The 27,081-nt window shown below is 37.9% G+C and overlaps 1 pseudogene; it reads right to left on the reverse strand.

Annotated features, from left to right (window-relative positions):
- Nucleotides 1-20,381, reverse strand: part of LOC149217527 (putative pectate lyase 5) — a 63,392-nt pseudogene extending 43,011 nt beyond the window's left edge.
- Between the last annotated feature and the right edge of the window lie 6,700 nt (nucleotides 20,382-27,081).

A 27,081-nucleotide genomic window follows, 5' to 3' on the forward strand; every position in this document is an offset into this window, starting at 1 on the left:
TCTTCTGTGCACCCAAGCAGGTGCAACATTGAGGCCTTCAATGTCACAGGTGGTGTCGATCTTGACAGGTGGGGAAGAACATATTCCTTCGCCCACGAGCCCTACTTTCGTAGATGAGCAGAGTGTATTAGCCCCACCCCACCAAGCTGAACGTGCGACAACTACTCCTATGCGACACCCTAACAACATGTCAAGCAACACTCCATCGTTGGAAGTAGCAGCACCATCTAATGTCCACTATGCAGGTGGTAATCTTTCATTGAGCATTATGGAGCCAAGGTGAAAATAAGGCGAAGGCGATGCCTTGCTATTATATTTATCTCCATTCATGCTGTAATGCGTCAGTCCACTATGTAGGTTGTAATCTTTCATTGAGCATTATGGAGCGAAGGTGAAACTAAGGCGAAGGCGATGCCTTGCTATTATATTTATCTCCATTCATGCTGTAATGTGTCAGTGGTTTTGACAGAATTGAGCTGGTCAAACGCTGGATTTGGTTTCATAATTATCTTATGATGAGTTCGAGAGTTTCATGATACACTGATTCATTATAGGATGTGATGTTTGACTATCTAGGAGCAGGGGTTGATTATTGTTATTCTAATCTTTTTTATTTATTTTCACTATTTTCAAGGTGGCTCATATGGCTCATAGTGCGTGGTCTAATGAGGTGGAGGAGTTCCCCGAAAAGTTATGGAAATTCCGGTCATATTTAGAGAAAATCCGGCAAGGATTTTTGTAAATCCAAGTTATAGTTGTTAAACTTCAAAATTTTAAGTGTCCTATATGTTTTTGATGGTGCTGAATCCATTTCCACAATCAAAAATATGATTCAAACACTGCCTCTACAAGATTTTTAGAAAAAAATTTGCTCGGATTCCGACCTCTTTTGGCAGTCCGAGCAATTCCTCCGCCTAGTTTTACTACTCATTTTCGACTAAAAAGAAAGCTTCTTAGTGACGTAACAAGTAGGGCTAAGGTTCAGTGCCTAGGTCCTTCCCGAGCATAGGAAATAGTTCCTCCCTGGAGCAAGCATAGGAAATAGTTCCATCTATAAGATGTGGAATAAATTGATTTCAACCTCATTCACAAATATCCTCCTTCCCAAGAACCTTTGGAAGGATGGCCCAATATCTCAAGGATGTTCCTCCCAGCAATACAAAATAGCTATGATTCTTTTTCACAATTTTCAAGGTAGTTCATAGTTTTTCGAGATATCTTCAAGTAATTTAAAACCTGTGAAAGATGGTTTAAAATAATAATAAAATAGCTATGATTCTTTTTCACAATTTTCAAGGTAGTTCATAGCGTTTAGAGGTATCTTCAAGTAATTTAAAACCCGTGAAAGATGGTTTAAAATAATAACAAAATAGCTATGATTCTTTTTCACAATTTTCAAGGTAGTTCATAGTTTTTAGAGATATCTTCAAGTAATTTAAAACCTGTGAAAGATGGTTTAAAATAATAACAAAATAGCTATGATTCTTTTTCACAATTTTCAAGGTAGTTCATAGTTTTTCCAGATATCTTCAAGTGATTTAAAACTTGTGAAAGATAGTTTAAAATAATAACAAAATAGCTATGATTCTTTTTCACAATTTTCAAGGTAGTTCATAGTTTTTCGAGATATCTTCAAGTAATTTAAAACCTGTGAAAGATGGTTTAAAATAATATTAGCAACCTTTCAATAGTTTTACTCATTTTGAAAATTCAAAGTTTTAAAATATTAAAAAATAAATTTAGCTAAAATAATATCAAGTTAATTTCTTGCTTATTTTGAAATAATTTAAATTTTTAATATATTGAAAAATAATTTTCAATTATTTTTTATGTCGGATTTTTTTTTTTTTTTATCTCATACAATTCTTAAGAGTGTTTTGAAAATTTTATTTGGTAAATTTGGACATAAGAGATATTTCCATAACTTTGAGTAGATAGTTATACGATTTGAGAAAGGTTGTAACCCTTTTTACAATTCACCTATCACATTTTTAGGGTTGTTCTAAAGGATTATTCACTATTGACAAGTTTGAGCCACTGTTTATAGGAAATTTTCATTTGGAATAACCATGTTTCCACATTGAAAAATACTTTTATATTTTTTTGTTACATATTTATAAAGATTAATTAAAGATGTCAAGTATATAGGAAATTTAAAACCAACTTTCTTTGTTAATATGTGTATCTCTTTCTCATAAAATTATTTCACTGCAATTACTATGTCAAAATAATTTTAAAAATATTTAATATTATTTTATTTATATAAAGATTATTTAAACTATATTATAATTAATAAAAAAATATAAATTATTTTATTTTAAGACTATTTACATAATCATATATTACTTTAAAATTATATTTTTTTTAATTTGAATAAATATAATTAAGTTTCTATAAATATAGTTAAGTGTCTTAGAAGCCAGTCTATAATAAACTAAATTTCATTCGACATATATACACATAAACTAAACTAAACATATCACTTCTCCTAGAATAATAACATCTGGTGGATAGGCATATAAATTAAAATGGATTATTTTAATTGAGGTTGGGTATTTTCATGTTTATAATATTTGTACAATGTTTAATTAATGTAATTACATGCAAACGTATTTAGTTTTTATTTTTATTTTTATTATAGCTTTGTGGGTTGGTTTAAATGATATATTAATTTTTAAATTTGGTATTCTAATTTGTATGTAATATGATTTGTAATACTTGTGTGTACAAGTATAAACGGTCCAGGTCTCTTAGTTATATACTTTTATTAATTTGTGATTTAGAGTGATATTACGTGGTGAAACATGTATACACACACGTGTGCAAGCTAATGAACTTGTCACTATGTATTCCAGTTATGACTATGTATTCCAGCTATGTGATATATGGGTTAAAAATGAATTGAGCTTTATCATTCAATTATGCAATATTTATATCATATTGGTGTATACATAGAATGTTTGGCCTAGGTTTTATTCTTGTTATTCGTGAAATATATATACATGTACAAACTAGTGTGGTTACAGAAACTATTCATATTACATACAATACAATTGGTTAGTTAGCTCAATTGGTTGAGTTCTTGTTGTTAAAACACCTTTGCCATTGAGAGTTTATGAGTTGAATTCTCTAACATCTTTCAGGTCAAGCTCGGTAGCATTAATCCTATGTTAACATATATGTCAAACCAAGTTAACATATATAGGCTAAAATTGTTATATATATATATATATATATATATATATATATATATATATATATATATATATATATATATATATATATATATATATATATATATATATATATATATATATATATATATATATATATATATATATACAAAACTGTGTTAATGTGCATCGCCGAAATTTGATAATGTATGTAGCATGAAATCATAATTGCGACATGAATTTGTTGTATATATGCATTTTGTGGGATTTGTATTTTCAACATATGATTTACGATATATCTATATACCCTGTGATATCAATATAATCAACCCAAGCGATTTATTTAAAAGGTTGAGTTGAGCAACACCTCGATTTTACGTAATCCTGTGGATTGGGACTATATTTAATTCGTTTTATCACTCGACCTCCACCCTAGGACCCCAATGGGAAATTGGGTGAGACCCTCCTATACTGCATCTTGCCTTATTCCATTCGGCAGACCAGGGTTACGTTAAATCCATTTTGTCGCTAGACTTCCACCCCTAGACCCAAAACAGGGTAGGGGTAGACCACCTAATTCGTTCTCCCTTCATATCCACCTTCTGTACATCACTATATATATAAATGTACTAACACAGACCCAAATAAAGTTTGTGGTGGTGGTAAATTGGTTACATGAGCACATCGCAAAGCGCACCCACACTTTATACGTCCATTGGGGCTTTTTACCCGAATAAATTTTGTGGTGGTGCTAAATCGGGAGCACATCGAAAAGTGCACCCACACTTTATACGTCTGGTGGGGCTTTGTAAGAAAGGTATACACAATCATGGGATACTGACCCCCAGTGGGCGATGGGGTGGATCACATTTTCATATTATAACATCTTTGTAGTAATATTTATATACATATCCAAACATTCATTGGTAAAAAATCATATGAATAGTCATGGGACCGTCACCTCCGATGGGGTGGAAGGGTGGGTCACGCACCCTTGTAAATATTGCATATTGTGAAATTTGGTTGCCACATACATTGTGTTTGGTTTAAATGTGGTGCGCTATGTTTAAATAATTGTTTATAAACCTTGGTTGATGCAATTACATTGTTGTGTCGAGAGGTGCTCTACAACTCAATATAGGAGTAGATGTGTAGGCGTAAATGTTTAACCTTTAACATTAACATTTAACATTTATATGTATGCTCAATTAAAAAATAATAAAAGATTAAAATTAATATAGATCTTAGTATGGTGGATATGTTGTAGTGTAAACATTTAAATCTTAGCAAAATTAATAATAAACAGTTAAAAGTAACAAAAATAATAAAATTCAATTTGTTATGTTGTAATTTTGTTTTGCAGGGCACCTTCACTTGTGCAATTCAAGTTAGTACATTGGTCAATGCTAAATTAATAATGGTTGATAAATAAATCATTCTACAATCTTGCTCTGGTAGTAACTAATAAAATGAGATGTCAAGTCAATAAGTAAATTGTTGGCTCAAATACAAGAACTTGCATAAATTTTGGTGGGTAGTAACTACTAGTAAGTCTACACATTTACAATTTTAAGCCTAGATAAGTGCTGAAGAAAACATATATAATGGCGGGAAGTAACTCTTGTAAGTATATTTTTTACATCTTATTCCTATCCATTTTGTATGTAAATACTTGCTTAAATTATGGTGGTGTTGACGATGAACTTGCATAAATTTTGGCGGGTAGTAACTACTAGTAAGTCTACACATTTACAATTTTAAGCCTAGATAAGTGCTGAAGAAAACATATATAATGGCGAGAAGTAACTCTTGTAAGTATATTTTTTACATCTTATTCCTATCCATTTTGTATGTAAATACTTGCTTAAATTATGGTGGTGTTGACGATGATGGATCCACCAACATTCAGGTGATCTCCCCGATATGAAGTCACAACTAGACCTCACATCGTTTGTTGTAGGAGTCCCATCTGGTATGATGGCCTGGTTGTCATTATCTTAAAGATATGCCTTAGCTCTTGCATGTTAGCACATGAGAGTGGTATACTTAGTCTTCAAACAATGAGGTTCATGTGCCTGGTGAGTGCTTAGTGTTGCTTGTGTCAAATTTCTTTCACTGCAGAGCGGAAGGGTGAGAGTGAGTCTCAAGTCAAAAGGGAATAGTCCTAACTCAGTTAGAGACACACAACATAATAGGATCTGAGCCGCTTCCTGTGGAGTAGTCTACACGGATGCGGCAGTCACAAACACAAAGTGAACAGATATCACGTACAACACCCAACGGAGTAGTCCACACGAGTGCGATGATGGTTATAACAAGTTTACAAGAATGAGTCTGTCTAGTGTACGACGGAGTAGTCGACACGGGAGAGACAACGATAACAACTGATATAACACATTTCCAACAGCATATGCACTAAAACAACCAAAATAGTTCAAGTATCTTAGTACAAGTTAAAGCAACATGCATTACAAGCATCCAAAGAATAGTCTTACAAACGAATAAAATACATGTGTGAAAACGTGATGGCCTGTGACAGGCTTCTGAATTAAGTGAAAGTTCCAAGACACATTTGTACAACATACATCACTAACCCCAATAGTGGGGCATTGGAGCCACTACTCGCTCCTCAAAGAAAAGACTAGAGATTCTCAAGGCTATGTGGGAGGAGCCAAGGTGAAAAAGTCCATTGCATGTACAAGTGAGGGGTATATATAGCCAAGGGTGAAATTGACCCTTGTCACTGTTTGACTTCCCTCATGAATGTTCGACTTACATGACTCTTTGACTCCATCCGTGGGTCTCTTTGACTTCCACATGACAGTACATTGATTACACAGTTATGACCCAAATTAGTGATGTGGTCGAGGCGACTCATCACACAACTCGACATGACAATGTCGGGATGCACATGCTAGCTATGCTGTTCGTGTCGAGTTGGTGTGCTGTTGAGTGATGAGTGTTCTCGTGGTGTATCATAGCTTCACCTTCAGATGGTAAAGTGCCCGGAGTCTTCAATGGTCTTGGTGTTCACTTGATGTTTCATGCATGTGCATGTGTATCCTTATCTTTGTGCTTGGTATGCTTTGTGTGTTCATCGAACTACGAGCAATTCTTCTAGCATGTGATCCTTATTAATCTCATTCGTTGTCGCGCCATGTCTCATCCATGTACCTTATTCTACAATCATTCATGACAAGACGACATCAAATCCATAAATAACCTATTCTACCATGATGCATTGTTTTTTGTTTCAGGGTGCAAGTGACCGAGAAAGAGGACAAGGCTCTAAAACAAAGTAGAGCAGATGTGAGGTCGGGATGCGAGGCTCTGGGGCATTGTCGGGGAAAAATATGCAGAGGTCATTAAGAGGCTCGGCTGAGAAGTCTGGGACAACAGTGACATATCTAGGAGATGGCTCAGTTGGGAGGTAGAGTTGAACAATTTTTCTGGGGAGGCAGTGAGGGCAGTAGGAAGCAGTGGTAGTGAAAACTGCACAATTTTCAACAGGAAATCGGGATAAGGGTGCGGGAACTTGCTTTTCAGAACTACAAAGATCTGGGAGTTAGTCAAGCAGGACATGTCTGCGCAGTTTCCGGTTTGGGCGGGGTGTCGGGTGTTGAAGAATCTAGGGCATGCATAATTGCATTGATTCTTCATAACATGATAACAATTTGTGAAGTATTTATTTATTTATTTATTTATCTTAGCTTGATGTTTACTTCATTATTGGTGTGTGAATGTTAACTTCATGAAACTTCTATGAAAACAAAAGAGACAAGTACACAACTAATTGGCTTTCTACAAGGGCCAAAACCTCTCCTTCTTGGAGAGGAAAACCCATATGTGTAAATTTTTCTTATAGAGATTCCATTTACGAATACCAAGACCATGACTCTTGACACACACTCTGCCTCTCCAAGACCAAGATATCAATCCTCCTTTCTATCGCTGTCAAGATCATCCTTATTGTTTATGTCATAATTATTTCTCTTCCAAGATCTTCATTGCTGCTGCAAGATTGTTGAGAACATTATGCATAATGACTGCACCTTGATATGATTTGTTTCACCTTCCTTGAGATCTTGAATGCACTTCACTGCACTGTAAGATCAATCTCTTCATCTCTTACCTTTGACTAAACCAATTCTCTTTACTGTAGTGATCATAGCTCTTTTCATATTTGAGACTGCATCTGAGATATATGCTCACATTGAGATCACTAGAAGGCAGATCTAAGTATTGTGATATCATTGTGACTGTACATTGACTATCACAAGTTTATATAGCAACATTGAGATTTATTTCATCATGATTATAATGTCATCAAGGTCATTGCACTTTCTATTCTTGTTGTGACATAGACAAATCCATATACTAGGTCAAGAATGTAACTCTTCTCCCTCTTGATTATTGTTCTCATCATGCCAAGGCTGCAACATCACTTGGAGTTTTACCATTGTTGTCCCATACACCTAGAATGCTACAAGAGAGCCACCTAGATATGATGGTAGGACTACTCCTTCAATCTACAGGTATGCCGAGAGGGTGACAAGCCTTGATCCTGCTGCTCCTTAACCCATCCGAGGAGGCAGCTTGATCCCTTAGACACACCTTACCTCAATGCGGATCTGACTACAACTTATCTCTCCATGACTGCGACTTCCCTCTTCATGACTGCGGCTCCATGCCTTGACTGTAGCTTCATGGCCTCATGACTGTGGCTTCAATTTCTCATGACTGCGACTCCATACCTTCATTGCAGCTTTATGTCCTTATGACTGCAGCTTCACCTTCTCATGACTGTGGCTCCATGCCTTGACTGTGGCTTCACCTCTATGCGAGTTTTGTCCTTGCTATTTGCGAATACCCCAACAGGGTATTTATAGTAGTTTTCATCATATATTTGAGCCAACGTGAACCACGAACCGTTTTGACTATAGTTCCAAGACGACATGACTTATTTATGTATTTAATTCATTTATTTTGAGCCGACATAATCATCTCTCTCTTTCTTTGCTTGCATACTTCGAAAGGCTTGTTTTGAGGCATTGATATTGGTCTTGGAGGGTTGTTAGACAACTTTGAAGACTTGTACATATTTACATAAACTCATGAAGAGTTTCTATACACATGACATGATTCTATGATATTTAAATAAATCCTAAAGACATCAAGAAGACGTCTTTCACCTAGTGACACTTCTTGCTCATGAAACCCATGTAGCAAGATTACAAAAATAATTTATTTCCTTTTATTATATCAAATACAAAGATCATGTCATTATGAAAACCGAAAATATTTACACTTTCTTCAACACTCCCTTTTAACTAGGGAGGTATTCATAATGGTACTTGGTCATCCTCAATCTGAAGAATTTCTCATAAGAAGAATCGAATTTGCAATCCATTTGTTATAGCATCATTTCAACCAACAGTGTTTCCGTTTAGCAAGGCCTTGACTAACATCTCTATCACTCACTTAGATGAGAGCACATAATGTTGGTGACACCAATGATTGATAGACACACATCATCATTGTCTCTCTTAAGGTTATTACTAGGACTATTCTTATCTTGGGTTCCCAGCCCTCAAGAATATCGGTCCTCTTGCCCACTCTTGTCTATGATTCCCTACCACATCCTTAAAGAGTGTCAGAAGCTAGATGATTACACAATCCTCCATTCTTTCTTCCAAACTAAAGACAAGAATGTCGTGTCTAACTCTCCCTCTTAATCAAGGATGAGTTCCAAGTTTCTATTTTCTCGTAAACTTGCTCGAGTTCCTTTGCTTCATAGAACCTTACTTGGGCAACGAATCTAATTATTCTCCTTTAATTTCGAAGACACCTCCTGAGGGCAAGTTGGGGTTTATTTTCCTCTTGGCACCACGAGACAATGTCTATTCAGCTTATGGTTCGACTCCCAAGATTTGCAGGTGCAATCATCTTGCCCTGACTGGGGTTTCTCTTATTGGAAACTCGCAACATCCAGCTAGGTTGAGCTTAGCTTTATCACTTCCGTCAGCTACATTTACCCATTTGTTGCATGGGCAGAAAATAAAATTGTAACCCATAGCCACATTTTGATTTAATGTACGGAATGAACTTCTGGTTCTGTTTATTGCAATACTTGTCCTTTAACAACAATGAAATTATGGTTTGGAGGTCTTATACATGTTTCTTACTATCTACTGATATCTGAAAGAAGGCGACATTCTGTTTTAAAGTTAGCGTTAGTCAAATTTTTCGGATTTTGTGATCTTTGTGTTTCATATCTAATTTTATAGATAGTTCTCTGTTTGACCTTGCAGAACAGGCTTATATTTTACCGGATATCCTTGACATGTCCCTTGAAATTTTGATTCGGCCCCATGATCTATTTTATGCCAGTGAGTCGAAAGATTTAGATTGCTTTGCCACATATTCATTCATGACCAAGCACTATACCACTAGTTCTAAGAATCTTGTGGTTACTATCACCACAATAAATGTATATTGTATTTTAGAGGAGACAAGAATTGCATATTGCCCTTTGGGACACTCCAAAAATATTTTCATGCACCCTATTTTTCTAACACTCTAGTCTGCTTTATGACCTTAATTCCCATTCCATGTTCATCCATGTGGATGCACTTTATGATGTTCTAGGACAACCTAATGTCCTTGTCAACTCCCTGTCATCTTCATTGTCATGTTTTTTAGGACTTGTGTATCCAACAAAAAATTTGGGAGATCAATGCCATCAAGGTAGAAAATCAAAGGGTTTTCAAGTCATTTATTTAGGGTTCCCACTAGCATAGTCCCACCATATGATCCACCCAATCCCTAAATTGGGGTCTAGTGCTATTTCAATTAATTATTAGATGGTCGTGGTGGGCCATAATTCCAAGTTAAATGTTACGACTCTTCATAGGATATTATTGGAGATACATGAGGAGACACCTCTTTGGCTTAAGGAAGGATTTTGACTTCAATATCGAACCATGAACCATATCCTCAACATTTTTCCCATCAACCATATCCTCAACATATCGAACCAACAATCAAGAAGACAGCTGAGGTGAAGCATGGGCACCCTCTCTTGCCCACCTTATTTAGGATATATATCAATCTATGAATGCCTCTACACTCTACCAACTGTTCATCAATAAAATTTTGGGAATTCCCACTGTCCACGAAGATGGATACACGTTGTCCCTACACTGTGCCTTTGATTGCCAAAATTACAAAATTTGGATTTTCGATGTCTGAAAATGCAAAATTGGGAATTAGAGCACTCAAGGGTAGCATTTTCTGTTGGATTATTTTAGACTTACACCCAAATTGCGCACAAACATCTTAAGGTAATCCTCATGAATAGAAAAATTAAACAGTAATCCTCATTAATTAATAAGGTTACCTTAACTATTGATGAGGACACTAAATGATTAAACAATCACACACATTATATCACTATAGATGAGGGTATTTTCAAACATTTTTTTAAGGCCAAATTGATATTTTGTCTTAAAATCCTAAATTATTATTTTAATTATTTTAATTTAAAAATTAAAACCATTTTAATTGTCGTAAGTTAGAAATTAAGACAATTCGTTCAATTAACTTATAAATTAAAACAATTCGTTCAAAGAGTAGTGGAAAAATTATGAAAAAGAAGAGGGAAGTAAACACAATGAGGGTTGGAGATAGGTAATTGTTACAAACAGGTCAAACGAGGAGCGGGAGGTTGACTAGTCGACTCTTCCGACGAAACAATTTTTGCATTGTTTCCCCTCTTGAATTACAGGGACAGGTCCAACCTCACCTCCTATTGCAGGGGTTTTTATAGGGCTAGCCTCGCCACCTTTTGCAAGGGTTGTGATAGGGCTAGCCTCGCCTCCATTTGTAGGGGTTTTTAGGTTCTTTGTCATGCATATGGACTCTACGACTGCATCTAACAAATTGAGTTGTGTAAGCTTCTAGGGAGATGGTTCCGGGAAAATGGTCATAAACCTGGAGGCATAAAAACTCCAGGAGATGAATGTGATGAATGCGAAGATGTGTTGTGACCCCATGTATGCATCGCTTTCCATGCTAGCAACCCTCCTCTAGGGTTCAAGAGCCTGCAGCTAGGGCCAGATTTATGCGAGAAAATTGTGAGTGATGTCATAAGATGTTGTGGCCCTCTATTGCCTGAGGCTTAAGCAACTCTGGATGTCAGGGCTGGGGGACGTGGATAGGGTTGCTGTCGGGGAACTTATTAAGCATTGTCGCAATATTTCAGAGCTTAGATCCTTTAATTGGATGAACGCTGATGAGACGACGCTATAAAATGTGACATCTCTTCGGTTTTTGTCTATGGTAGGTTCTTGGAACATCAAGTGGACAGTGGATTCACAATTGTGGGTTAGTCTTCCGAAATTGGTAGCGGTGGATGTATCATGCGGGGATATAACCCTAGATGCGACTTTCAGGTCGTTGCTTTTTGAGAGCTTAAAGGTTCTGTGCGCATTGAATTATGGAGAGCAGTCACTGCGCTTGCGATGTTTGTGGTGATTGATGATGCGACTGTAATTGTTGATCCCGCGAGGGTAGAAGTTGCAATGCATGAAGGCAGTGTTGAGTTTCGTTGGATCTTGTAGGGTCGTGTCGAGAGGGGTACAACAAGAAGCAACAAAGGTACATTGCCCTTTGCATGAATTTCTTAATATTACTTGTTCATAAGTGATCCTATTAAACAAAAATTCCCAATTTATAGGTCAGTAGGTCTCTTTTTGCCTTGCAGTACATTGCGCTTTGCATAAAATTTTCAATCTTACTTGTTCACAAGTGATCTCGTGAAACCAACATTCCCAATATATAGGTCAGTCGGTCTCGTTTTGCCTTGCATTCTGCACAATTTTCTCAATTTAATTTTCCATGGATGATTCTATGAAATCAATCATTGCTATTATCTACACTTGTCAGTTGTGTGCATTTGGAGAGTCAATTTGCTTCAACACTTGTCCAATTACATGTTGAAAGGCTCAATCAGGCTATCCACAAGTGAATTTTATGTGTTCTTCTATGGGCCATAGAAAATTTATTAGTCAATGTAGATGTTGCTAAAGTGTCCAATGCATATGTTGCCAAAGCCATTGCTATGGAAGGGGGCATTAGCATTTTCATAGTCTTTTGTTAGGTCCCCTAATAGATGGGTTGTTGAGGAGGCTATGGGGGACTGTCGAACCTGTCTGTAGGAGAAGAGCAGAAGGTGTTAACTATATTCTCTTTGTTTATTTTTTAATCTAAAAACTAAAAATTAAAAAGTGAATCTTTATTTTCCCCTATATTAATCAACATGCCTTCATTGTGCATGTTGGTGGTGCTGCCTACTGATTATATGCATTGGAAGTGCACTGAAAATTATAGTTGTCATTATTGATGGGCAAAACGAGCATGTTTGAATAAATACTAAATTTTGGTATCATCCAAATAATGACAAGTTTTCTTCCTCCTCTCCAAATAACCCATGAAGCTCATGTTTTTTCTTTTCTTTCGCTCAGGGTGCTATTGCAAAGGTAGGTGGCATAAGGAAATTGGTGGATCTTGTATTCAAATGGCCTTCTGGCAGGAAAAGGGTTATGGTGAGCTACAAACTTTGATTTCCAGAACTTGACACATAAAACTCTGAAACTAACAATGATTTGTATCTTTAAGATTTCTCTTTTGTGATAATAGAGTTGTGGTAAATCATTCTAGCACATAGATAGGTCTTTTTTTGTCTCTACTTCGCACAAAAAGTGTGCAAATAAACCTCATAGTCTCGAATGATGTCTTGATGGAAGATGTATTTTCTCTCCTTTTGTTTGAGAAACAAATATTACTTACTTTGTATAAGTTTCAATCTCTAAATAGGTTTTGAAGAGAAATGAAAAGTAAGCCAAACTATTTGAATTCATTTTAGGGACACTCTTTGTAGAATGTGCCTATCATTACCCCTTTCAGGGTTTGAATCATTAAGGATTGGAGCAGGAAAAAACAGGAGCATGGAAAAAAAGGGAAGAAAAACCTAGGTAATGCAAGGAGAGAGTTAGCTGCTGGGGAATCGGTTGTACAAGGGTGGGAGCCTAGCCTTGCCGAGACAACATAAGGAGGGATACAACAAAGCAGGTATATATATATATATATATATATATATATATATATATATATATATATATATATATATATATATAGCCACAGGTTAGTGTCGGAAACCTATAGAAAATTTAGGGCAATAAACTCTCTTTGTTATTGTTGTCTTTGCGTGTTGCTGTAGGCAAGGATTTTAGCAAAACGTTTGTAACTAGTTTCCCTGCTGTTGCATATCCTATGCCATTTGCACATCAAATTTCCTTGCCATGGTACTGGATCCCCTGCGATCGTGTTGTTTTGATAACGAATTTCCGTATTGTTGTATCGAACCCCTTGCTATTGCATATCTGTTACTATTTGCATAACCGATTCTGTGGGGTTAATTAACTTTATGCTACAATCTTTTACTGTTTTCATATTGGATTGTGTGGGGGTAGATAACTCTTGGCCTCAACAAATAGGATGCACCAAGAAAATTTTCATGCACAGGTATGTGCAAGGCTTCACAACATAGAAAGAATCATTCCAAACCATCCATGTCAAAACAGAAAGAGCTATGCCCACAAAAGCATAGCCCCCATTGGTAACGAGCTGTAAAATTTGAAGTACATATAATGACAAATTTAATAGCCAACCGAGGACCGAATACTCAATGCTTCGGGACTGAACTTCCCAACTGGACCTGTCGTGAGATCACAGAGGACTACATAAGTTCCAAAAATGCCAGAAAGTGAATATATAAGTTCAGAGAATTTATATTGTGGATACCATAGATAGGTGTCTAGTGTGTGAGGACACCTAGGATATACTCAGCTAACTTGTCCAGTGCTTCTATCCCTTGCTGATATTATGTGCCACTTACCCCAATTTTTTCCCCATATGCACTTAATTTATCATTAACAAACCTCATAAAGTGCATGGTTCAATGGATTGGTGTTGTGTTATATGGTGGTCTTTGTATTTCAGGCTGTGTACTGAGGTATTTTTGTAGCTTAGATTGTAAAGAAACATGGAATTCTTAAACGGGCTGTTGTAAAGGAACATGGAATTCTTAAATGGGTTGAATTAAAGGGATAGACTGAGCTCTAAACTAGTACTGGTCTCGTGGTGGGGATAGAAAACCCGAGTAAACTTAGGGTGCAGACAACATATTTGGAATCCCTATTGCCTAGAGGGTGGAGACATTGATCTTTGGAATCCCTGTTGCCTAGAGGGTGGAGACATTGATCTTTGGAATCCCTGTTGCCTAAGGGGTGGAGACATTGATCTCTGGAGCCCCTTTCTGATTAAAGGGTGGAGACATTTATCTTTGGAGTCCCGGACTGATTAATTGGTGGGGGCCATACATCCTTGGAGTCCCTCAACAACAATTGGGGGAGGAGATTGCCTCTAGAATCCCATTAAGGGTCTAAAAAGTTGTATAGGGTGGAGGCAATATAAACCTCTGGAATGCTTGGTTTGGTCCCAAGCTCGAGGGTGGCAGCTGCATTATCTGCAGACTGTCAAAGGATGGGAGGAGAAATAGGTACATTATGCTCATGGAATCAAACAACTTAAGATCAAGGTCATGTTAAGACAAGTACTCTGTTATTGGGGGGTGGTTAAATTTGTATACTGGTAACTTGACAGAATTTAACTTCTGTTTTGGGTGATCTGGTAACACTTATATTATATGTTTACTGTGGGCTCTTGATAAATGGCCTTCTATACTTACAATTTGAAATTCTTTGAATATAGTCAAGTAAGATAGCAAGTGAATCTCGCAGCCTTAAAATTTTGAAGCCATCCACTTGTGTCACACGGTCTCTATATATAATCTGTGGATGAATTCCTATTGTAATAAGAATTTCACATGGGATGTTGCTACCTCCCCTGTACCCATAGTCTCAACGTATGCTGGTCACTTGTTGCTATGAAAGTGGCTAATGAACAAATGCTGCTCTTCCCTTATACTATATCTAGAACTACCAATTTGGGCTGCGCTCAATTCCTGTAGCAGTTGCAAAATAGTTCACCATGGTTGACTGCATTTTTCTTGAGTTTCTCCTTGTATAGTGACAGAGCTTAAGAAAATGCCTTTGTACTGGTTAACGATCTCTAGAGTCACTTTGGGGATGAAATTTGGAGTGTATAGTATGCGGTGTAAACATGCTATAGCTGTATGGTGGACCATATTGTCCTCACTGTCATAGGAATTCCAGCATGGGTAAAGTTGCTCGATAAGCCTATATATGGTGGAGGCCATTACCTTCATTACTTTAGCGTCCTTGGACATAAGTTATACATTATTTGTAGATAATGAAAATTTGTTGACATGGAGTGTGACCTCTTTTGTTGAGTTAGTGCAGCAAGTAATGTAAACGATGAGCACTTGAGTCCAAGAAAGACCTATTGGGTTTTTCCACTGCATGATTTTGAAATCTATTAAACATTGCTCTCACCACAAAATTGCTTATAAAGACCTTATACTCTCGTGAAGACCAAATTGGGTCACACTGATAATGGTTCCTAAGAATGAGACCCTATGAATAAGATAGATAATACTTAATAATGCTTACATCTTAAGGGGGTCTATATTTGTAATTATTTAGGCGATGTATTTGTTCATTGATTAAAATGCTAGTGTTGTTAAACTCAGCTGAATACTAAACTCTAGGATCCTATTGGTCTGAAAATGGATGGTGAGGGTCTGAACAATTTCTTGGCGGATTCCCGCGGTGGCATGAAGACAATCTGTAACAAATTCCTTGCGGTGCTGAGATATGCGATGAACCCGGCCAAGATGATTCTACAGCCCTTAGGTTGCGTTTATGTGGACGATACTATCGATAAATGGTATACATGCATTCGGGAGCTGAGACATGCTTGCCATTTTCTCTTGAATGTCGTTCGTTTTGTTTTATCACTGTATAAGGTGTTATCGGAGATGGAAAAAGACTCAGAATATTGCTCTACTGCATGGAAATCTAAACTCGAACTTGAGGTTGAATCCTAGATAAGTATTGTTGAGGCATGTGGATTCCTGCAGCTCTTGGTTTCTTATGGAATTTTGAAGGAATTTAAGGATGATGACCTTTGTGAGATAGTTTTTCACATTTTCTATCATCTGGAGTTTTTCGAGCTCTGCCATGCACTTCAAATCAGTCACAAAATACATTTTCTATGACCCGAAGATTTTTGAGCTGTGCCATGCATTTTAAATCAGTCATAAGATACTAGGTTGGTGGACATTTCTTTTTTTTTTGGTTCCAGTCGACCTTTAGGTTCAGTTTAGTTTTTGTATTTAGGAAAGGTTTTCTTAAGATTCCATTGTCAGTTCTTGCTGTATAAAATTATGAAATTCACTATTTTGTGGGATTTCATGTGTTTTTCCCATTTTTCTTTCTGTACTAGTTTGTTTGAGTCATTATTTGTTCTGAAAGCAATATTTGTTTTTTTTGCATTGAGGCTTATCAGTTTATAGCATATTTTTAGATCTTGCACCTTCTCAGATGTGGTAATTTTGTCTGCTGGTCAAATTGACACAACTATGTCTTTAGGGTGTTGAGTCAACTTGAGACCTCGGTGACATGTTAAAGTTCATTGGTTTGACCAAATGACTAAAACCCACTCGAGACCTTGTAACTTGGTATAACTCACTACTACACATGATCTGCAAAATAACCTGGGATTTTGACAAATCCCCGTGGATCATTCCATTTGATGTTTTCAACTAGGAATATATGGTAATTCTCTGGTTCGGGGTGCAACAGTGTGCTCGAAGAAATGAAAATGATGGCTACTGGTGAGACAGACAGTTGCTTCCCATAATAGGCATAACATATTAGCATGTTGCAGTGTTGTGTGTCATGGCACAGTGCTTGCATGATATGTTATGGAGATGGAGTGGTGAGGCACATGGCTCTCATGTGAGGGCCCACATGGTCCACTGAGGTCATCTACTTTAAAAATTTTGATTTGATATCTGATTTTTCCTTTCATGAATAGATACAAGCTTTGGCTTCTTTAAAAACTTAGTTTCGAGCTAGTGGTTGTTCGCCCTTGACTAGGCTTTGATATGCATGCCCCACAGTAATTGTACAGAACTAGTAGCCATCTAGTGCCTTATAAGTAATGGAAGATCTACTTCAAATGTTGTCTAGTTGCTGCAACTGTCTAATATCTCCATCATCCCTGTGGACAACACTGTTGTAGGGTGACATCTTGGTTATACATTTCAGACAACACCCCATCGCTTCTCAATACAATACCGTGTCTACTCATCACACTAGGTTACACTTCATTTTAGGATCATCACTTATACCAGGTGATGTTCCAGCCATGGGATTAATTATCTTAGTTATCTTCTTCGATATGAAATCTAACTTCCCATAACTGTCTGTCAAACCATAGCCTTGTCTTTAATTTAGGATAAAGCCCACAGACTTTCATATCTATCATCAGAGCAGGTAGAGGTTGATCATAGTAATAGAAATCAAAACATTTCATCCATATTCTCTGTCCACAAATTGTGGGATAATTTTGAGGAACATATTTCTTATGGTACCCTCATGCAAACCAGGGAGTAACATCTTGCTCCTATTGGGCACACACGTCCTTCTTGGGATCACTTGAGAATCCCAAACTCTCAAGATAAAGCTGCCAAAGTGAAGTCCATAATCCAAAGTAACCAATTCATCATCTCCATATTGCAATATCCATTTCTGGTGTGTTTGATCATTGTTGAAAGTAGAGACACATTAAAATCCAAATAAAAATATTTTGGGATCCCCATCACCTCTGGACTGAATGGTCCATTTTCAACAACTCTCGTATTCCCAACAATTTCATCGTAAGTAACAACATCTTGAGAATGTCCATTTCTTCCATAGAGAAGAGAGATGGCAACCAAGATTTCAGGGTCTCTTTGAGGAACTTCAGTGGACTATTTGATTAAATAGTCTGCTCCTCACTAAAATTTCCAGTAATCTTTGTTGCCAAGCCATCTATGATATATGATAACTGAACATAAACAAATTCATCCCGTTCACCCTCTCCTTTTACCTTACAATTTGTTTTGAGAAAACCTTTCTCACAATTTCTAGAACAAGAAAAATCCTATCATTACATGTTGTACAGTGCTTTGAACTTCTGCAATTTCCCTGATTGAAGAAATTACATGCTGGTTGAAGAAATTGTCAAAGAAAAATGCTATTATTCTACAACATGAATAGCATGAACATGGTGAAGAATGTGAAGTCCATTGTCCACTTCCTCCCTCTCTACTGCTCCAAAGATGACCAGATGTTGCGAAATGCACCATTCCATTCCTAATATGATCAATGTAACCTTGTGAAATCCTTTTGCAATTATGGCAATACCATGACATCGCAGAGATTCAGAGAGGTTGATTTCATGTCGAGAAGAGAGTTTACCTAGGCATCCTCTAGATAAGGGCTTCACGAAAGTAATTAAAGGTGATCGTTACTTGCATTATTATATCTTGAACATAGCTATCGTTGTGACCCAGAAACATGACCTCCATAGAAATTACCATTTCAGCTTTTTGTCTGTGACAAAGATTAATAGACAGAACTATAAATTAGTTGAAAGGAATCCAATGGCAGTATGAGACCTCGTTATGGTGAGTGAAGTAATTATTTGATATGGCGATGGTAGTGGATCCCATAATTGCATCGATTAGGCCGTCGTTACAGTTGGAAAGAGAACAATGGTCTATCCAGATATAATGTCTCCAAAAATTGAAATGCCATTGCCATCTGTCAGCGTTCTCCAACCATAATGCTCAAGGGAATCCCTCACCAAGGCATTTCCTGTTTGAATGCGGTTGTGGATGCTGATACCATGAATGATGATGTTGGTCACATACTGTATCGTTATGCAGGCACCGTGGGCGTGGACATCGGCACATCTGCCATCAATGGTCTCGAAACTATTCATGATGAGCTCTTCTTTGTGCTGAATGACCATGTCACTCTCAAATATGATCCAGAGCGGCTCGTCTTGAATAATAGTGTAGCGGAGAGCACCAGGTTTGGGATTCAAAACATCGTTGTCACTGGAATAGGTTACTACATAGTATTGACCGCCCTTTCCTCCCATGGCATTCCAGCCAAAGCCAATAACACAATCTGCAAGCTTTTGCCTATTCATTTGCCAATTTGGTTCACAGTGCCAGCAATCATCTTTTGGATTACTTGTTCCACAGAACAAGTAGCTCAGCTCTCTTCGAGAATCATTGATACTTCTGCATCACATGCCACTCACATGCATAAAATCAGTAAAATTTTATAAGCAATACTCTGCATTTCAGATACTCAATTGAAATCAATTAGTATAGATGTCATTCTCATCGTTTTCAAATATATAGCTGGAGATTGAAAAAATTTAAATGGGGCACTTACTTATGGACCAATTTAACTACTTGTTCAGGACTCTGTACTGAAAAAAAAAAGAATTATGTTTCTGTTGTCGTGTCTGCCTTGTTGCTTGTATAGTGGGGTGCCCTCTAGGGAAACCCATGATGTTGTCCACAATTCAGTGAGTTTTTGTTGCGAACAATTTGGAGCCAGGATTTGAAGGCAGACTATTACTGCAAGTAGAAATAGAAAATATAACTGACTCTGGATAGTCATTTTCATCCTAGAAGCTCAGGAAATCATAGCTCTCAATGCAGAAAAATTCTTCACCATGTTTATCTCTGAGAAATAGTCCCACAAAGAAGTATCTTTCTTCTGAAGATTCTTGATCTACTTGCAGATCTGAAAATTAAAAACAGAGAATAACAGAACAGACTGTAGACACAAACACTGGAATAACACAGGTCTGCAAACAATACCACTACTTTATTATGAAGAAGAGATGAGCATTTTATAAACAATGCAATCATTCTCTTTATTACAAAAGATAAAATCAAACTGCATAATTAGATAAAGCCAATATATTTTAGATGTTTCCTTTTTTCCTAGTTTTTCAGATGTTTCCCTCTTTTCTATTCTTGGATGTTTCCAATGAAATAGTACGCTTTTTCTTGGTTGCCCAATCAATGAGATGTTGCTGATTTTTGTGTCCTTTCTGGTTGCCCAATTCCTCCCTCTTTAGATCAGGAAGCATCTCGGCTTCCTCCACCAACTGAGGGAAATTGCGTTGCAATGTTTCTGCATTGATCCATTTTGCCTGTGCTGGTGTGTGTCCCTTCCGACCAACCAAATATGAGAAGTATGGCTAATGTCGTGTATCCCGTTTCTTGAAGTCCAGAATTGTATCTTTGAGCAGAGGAGGATGAAAATCTGGAATATTATCAACCGGATGATGAATTGTAACAGATTCCTCAAGGAGAGGTGGTTCAAATAATTTGAGATTATTAACATTAAGAACATCGTGGATGCCAAGCTGGGAAGGCAAGTCCAAGCGATATGCATTTTGTCCAATGCGTTCCGGAACAGTATATGGGCCATATCTCAGAGGGTGCAGCTTATGATGCTGGCCCTTGAAGCGTTGCTTGTCCAACAAGAGCCACACACGATCTCCAGGTTGAAAAGACAAGTGTGTTCGCTACTTGTCATGTCTCTGTTTGGCACGATCTTGGGCTGCTTGCAAAGCAGCAGTTACTTGAGCTTGGCGTTGAGAAATGGAGTGTATAAAATGATGCGCTGATTTTTGTTCCTATAAATCATTTGCCATCTCTGCATATTCCTCATTCACAGCATGTACCACTGCATCAATCAGGCTTTGTTTGTTTTGCTGACTACGAACTGCAACATTTCCAAAGTCTACATATGCAATACGTCCATCACGCATGGCAAAAATGTTCCCAGGATGTGGATCTCCATGAAACAACCCAAATTCTAGCAGCTGTCTCAGAGCAGCACTCACACCAACAGTGAGAAAATTAGGTATGCGGATGCCAACTTCTTTAATAGCTTGTGGATCAGTGCAACGGATGCCATCAATCCATTCCATCACAAGAACCCGTGAACCAGAAAGTTCTTTGTATACTCGAGGAATCTTAACTGTTGGATCATCTTTGAAGTTCTCCAAGAAGTCCTCAATGTTACGTGCCTCAAGTGTATAGTCAAGCTCTTCAAGTAGCTTCTCGCCAAATTCATCAACAATAAGCTCCGCATTACAACCAAGTTTCTCAAGACTAATGCCATTCAAAAATGAAGCTAGAGTTCGAAAAAGGAAAAGATCCCTATATATGATAGGTTCAATTTCTGGCCTCTGTACCTTTATAGCAACCTCTTCGACTGAGCCACGAAGAGTGGCACGATAAACCTGTCCTAAACTTGCTGCTGCTATAGTCTGAGAAGATATTTTGCTAAATATCTGTTCAAGAGGTACACCGACCTCTTCTTCTATGATTGTAAAAGCAATCTTATTTGGAAACGAAGGAACATCATCTTGGAGAATGCAAAGTTCATTCATATAATCTTCACGAACAATATCAGATGTGTTTGCCAAAACCTGGCCAGCTTTGACAAAAGAAGGTCCCAAATCACATAGCAAATTCCGAAGTTGCTCTGCACGTAATGGAACTATCTCTAGACCCCTCCCAACAAGTCGATCATAGAAAAGGGTGATCCAATATAGCCCTAGTTTCGAGAGGATCTCTACTCCATGACCAAAAAGTGAGAATACTGCCCCTCTTGAGCCTAAAACTTTTTCCCTAACCATTTCTGGAGTATATTTTCGAAAAGGAAAGCAGACACCTCGTTCAAGATCGAGCACCTCCATAGCTTTGCTAGATTTTTCTTGTGAAAATCTCATCATAGAATTACCTTTTTCTCCTCTTTTCCGCAATGGTACCTTATTTCTTGATGCAACTTCTTGAGAACTAGAACTTGAATTGGATGCTGCATAAACCAGAATCTTTCTTTTTTGTCTTGCAGGTGCCAACTTTTCTGTCTTCTGACTGTAAGTGCTTGTTTTTACATCTAGATAGTTGTCAACAAATATTTGATAAAACAAGTTGCGAAGATGACTGTTGCTACTAGCAGAAGACCCATTGAAGTCCCTGTGCACAAACACTGCATACCTGTTGTCTGAATATGACGAGGATGACGTCTGAATATGACCGGATGTCAACAATTCTTCAATTTGGCGTTCTATCTCAGTTACCTCTCAAGGAGCAAGGCGATAAGATGGGGCATTGGGTAAGGAAGCGCCAGGAATAAGATCAATGTGGTGTTCAACAGAGCGTGCTGGAGGCAGCCCTGTGGGTTGGGTGAAGACATCTGCAAATTCATGGAGTAGAGGAGCCATTGAAGGAGGGACTGGATTGGTGAGGTTGTCTGGCTTGACGGGGTGAACCAAGCACAAAGAAACATCTTGGTTTAAATTGACTCTTAGAATGGGAGCTTTGCCAATGGAAGGTTGTGTTGATGTGCTAGCTGAGGATGTAAGCACATAGGTGCGCCCATCATGCTGCAAGTGGTATTGGTGATCTGTAGCATGATAAACAGCATGTCGAGCCTCTTGGTATGGAATTCCTAGCAATAAATCAGCACAATCTAGAGGAGAAACATCACATACAACAGTATCACGAAAAGGTCCAATAGCAAAGGTGACAGCACAACATTGTGAGATGGTAAGACGAGGACCGTCCTTTCTGACCCAACCGAGTTGATACGGGTGGGGGTGAGGAGTGGTGGGAAGGCAAAGGCGTTCAACTAAGTCTTGTGACACAAGATTCTTTTGACTCCCATTGTCAAGAATAAGCGTGGCCAAGTCATGTTTGATTTGACAATTATGGGTAAAAAAAGGCATAACAGAGGTGTTTGTTGCATTAGCAGTCATGAGGATGAGAGAGGGGTCCACTTCTATCGAATTTTCGAGAGAAACAGCTGGAAGTGGGGTAGTGGCCTTTGGTTGTTCGACCTCTGTAAAAAGAGTTTTCTGGGGGCGGAGATTTTTCAATACTCGACAATCTGCAGAAGCATGTGAGTTGGTCTTGTGAAATGTGCACCAGGGGGTGCGGTGAGGTGTGGGGGATGAGGCAGAGGCGACATTAGAAGAATCAAAGGAAGATGGACCATTTCTAGCTTGAGGATATCGGATTTGAGTACCCACTTTGCGTTCCACTGCCAGGGCCCGAATAAAGGCCTTGTCTAATGAAGCACTATCAAACAATTCAACTTCACGACGAAGAAGCATTAGCAAACTAGAATTAAATTTGATAATTAGTACCTCGTCTGGATCGGATATATGGAGTTGAATGCGCAACTTGCAGAAGACATCAATGTAGGCTTGCATTGATTGATTGGGTAGTTGTTGAAGCTGCAACCATTTGGCAAGGAGATTTTGTATATATCCTAGAGGATAGAAGCGTTCACGTAAGGCCTCGCAAAAGAGATTCCAAGATGTGATAGGCGTCGATTTGGTCTCGGCTTGTTCTCCAAGTTCCACAACCAAGAACATATTCTCAAGATGAGTATCCCACCATTTTTGTGCTAGGCCTTCCAATTGTAGACTGGCGATCTGAAGTTTCATCTCCTCGTCCATTGTTGGACAGGTTCTAAAATAGTTGGAGAGGCTGCGGATCCAAGAATCAACAGTCTCACCATTCATTTGCCCTGAGAATTTGGGCAGTTGAAAGCGTGTATCAAGCTGCATTTGCCCTGGAGGGCGTTGTCGTTGTTGCAGCGTAATTAGCTCTTGAAGAGCCCTAGCTAAATCATTCACTAGCGAGTTCATGATTTTCATCCACTGAATGGAGTGAAATGTATGACCCTTTAAAAAAAAAAAAAAAAAAAAAAATCTTCGAACAGGTGGATGGCTTCCAAGATCTTATGCTCTGATACCAATTGATCTACTTGCAGATCTGAAAATTAAAAACAAAGAATAACAGAACAGACTGTAGACACAAACACTGGAATAACACAGGTCTGCAAACAATACCACTACTTTATTATGAAGAAGAGATGAGCATTTTATAAACAATGCAATCATTCTCTTTATTACAAAAGATAAAATCAAACTGCATAATTAGATAAAGCTAATATATTTTAGATGTTTCCTTTTTTCCTAGTTTTCAGATGTTTCCCTCTTTTCTATTCTTGGATGTTTCCAATGAAATAGTACGCTTTTTCTTCGTTTCCCAATCAGTGAGATGTTGCTGATTTTTGTGTCCTTTCTGGTTGCCCAATTTTACACCCTGTTTATCTCTGAGAAATAATGCCACAAGGAAGTATCTTTCGTCTATACTCGCAGCAGTGCTCTAGGGCTACAACAACTGTGGATTTTGAAAACATGAAAATGGCTAGAGATTATAAAATGCTAGTGTTCTCCCAACGGGGGAGAGTCTGAAATTCAAGGATGTGTGCTACTGTAAGCGTGGAACAGTGTCCTTATCTACAATGCTGGTATACTGGTCTTGAATTGAGATTGGGATTTGGGATTTATGTTTCCTTTCATGATTTTCACAGAGCTCTGCAGATTAATTGTATTAAATGATGCTGATGTCTGGTCAGTCCGTAAGCCCATTAAATCAAAATGGAAAAAATTGATGCTAACAGAAAAAAGACCTAAAGTAGCATCCCAGAATTGTTTAATCAGCCAGAGGTTTATGCCCCCATAACTTTTTAATCCTTTCTGGCTTACTAAAGCTGGGACAAAGATGTTTCTCTCATAATACTGTAACCATTCTCTTGACACCCAGTAAGAAGAGCAGGGAAAGACCATTGTGGCAACTAATGCTCTGGGAAGAAATAACTATTCAGAGGAAAAGGTATCGCTTACTGGTTACTTCTTTAAAGTTTTCATTTGTAGGTTTCTTAGTATTCCAGTTAATAGTTCTAGCGCCGACTTGCCGATCTTTCAATCTTTCGGATGCTTGAATTGTATACGGAGGGACCAATATAGAGATAGAATAGCAGTTTCAGAGTTAGATAGGCCGCCTACAGAGTTTAGAGACACACTCATGCGATTATTCTTTAGGTCACAGAGAGGTCATGCAATTAATCTTTAGTTCACAGCGAGGTCATCGCCGATCTGATTCCGAGGCATCGAATTTGCATGCAATATATTTTATGTACAAGAAACATATAAGAAACGTTGTATCTATTTTTGGGTGCCCTTTTCTGTGAGAAATGGGTTCGTTTCCTCAATAAACATGATCCTTGATATGCAGGCACAAAGAAACCATGAAATGAAGACCAGACTTAGGGCTTGGAGCTGTCCTTTTATCTCTGATTTGGCCCACTGTCAAATCACAGAACTAGGGCCCAATAACTAGCCCTCTTGACTGCCCTTTTACTCCTCCAAAAGTCAATTCTTAGGGCATAAAATGTACAACCCTCTTATTGTGACAAATCTTGTTGGAATTTTGGCACAGGTGTGGCGCTATGGTACAGGTGTTGTCCTTGATGGCAACTCTCTTTGAAGACAGATCTCAGTCCAGACTACAAGAATGAAGAGAAATTTCATATACGCAGGTTCATTAAGCCCAAGTTGCGTATACACGCTGGTACGCTATATACTAAGTCGCGGATACGCAGGCTCGCTATATACGAAGTCGTGTATACACGCAGTTTCATGAACAGAAAAGAGCGTACATGTCGAGAAGCTTTCTTTTGGTCCGTGGTAGTTAGTCCTCGGTACTTGAGCCTATGTTTTTGGACCAAAGTATCTCGACAGTCGTGTTGATTCCGAGCTTTGAAGTTGATGGTATTGTGTTACTATGGTTTTGGACCGTGGTATTGTGAAGGGCCTAAGGCTATATAAGGAGAAGAAGATCATTAGGCAATTGTATCGAAAAGTCTTGAATATCTAATGAAGAAAGAGATCTAGTATGCAGGTTCTGGGTTAATGATACATTGCTTGATCTGAGCTAAGGAGAGATCACACCGGTTGATGTAAGACTAGATCTAAGGATAGATTGGGATCAAATTGTTTGAAATGAACTATCTTTATATGGTTGATTATGCATATTTTTAGATCTGCATACTGATGCAATGTTATGTTCTGGGTATGACTGATGTCTGGTACAGCTGCAAAGTTTTAAGAAAATACTTTTAGATCTGTACGCATGTTGGATTCGGTAAAAGCGCGTGTATACGCGGGTTTGTTTCATTGAAGTAGCGTATATCTTTTGAAGCTTAATTTTTGGGGTTGCAGTTGGGTCTGACTGTTATTGCAGAGTTCTGTAGTCTGCTCTGTGTTCTGGTGACTGGGTGTTGACAGGGTTTCAGTGGTTCAGTGATTCAAAGATTGATGATGCTAGTATTGGTTGTTTTATGCTTCAATGATTTGTGAATGAATCGTGGTATTCAGATTGTAATGTTGTGCTTCAGGAGTATCCAGTCTGAAAATTGATGAAAAGTGGTACCTGAAGGAAAGAAGATTGTAGGCCAGCACCTACGTACTAGTATCTTAGCTAGTACAAGAGCAAAGGGGGTTGGAGCTCCCTTCCAGGAGAGTCTGGAAAACGAGAGAAGGTTGTAGCCTTCTGCAGGTTGTAGCCTGTGTACTGGTATAAGGCTGCACCAGTACAAAAGATTGTAAACTGAAGTTTCTGATTAAAGAAAGATAGAGATGACTTGCAGCAGGTGGTTTTCACCCACATTGGGTTTCCACCTTATATCTTGGTGTTCATGTGTGTGGATTTTGTGTGATGATCTGTTCTGTTATACTGCACCTGTTTACTGTTAAAATGGTTAATAATGTTCTGATGCATTTACTGAAGATAAGCTAACTGAATCATAAGATTTCTGGATATACGCTAGTTGCTTTAGACACAGCAGCGTGTACACGCGGGTTCACTTAACTGAAGTAGCGTATATGTTTCTGAATATGAAGTTGAAAAAGTTTTATT

The sequence above is a fragment of the Pinus tabuliformis genome, chromosome 1_1, assembly GCF_031772625.1.
Source record: "Pinus tabuliformis cultivar Carrire ecotype Pingquan chromosome 1_1, CPIR1, whole genome shotgun sequence".
NCBI lineage: Eukaryota > Viridiplantae > Streptophyta > Pinopsida > Pinales > Pinaceae > Pinus > Pinus tabuliformis.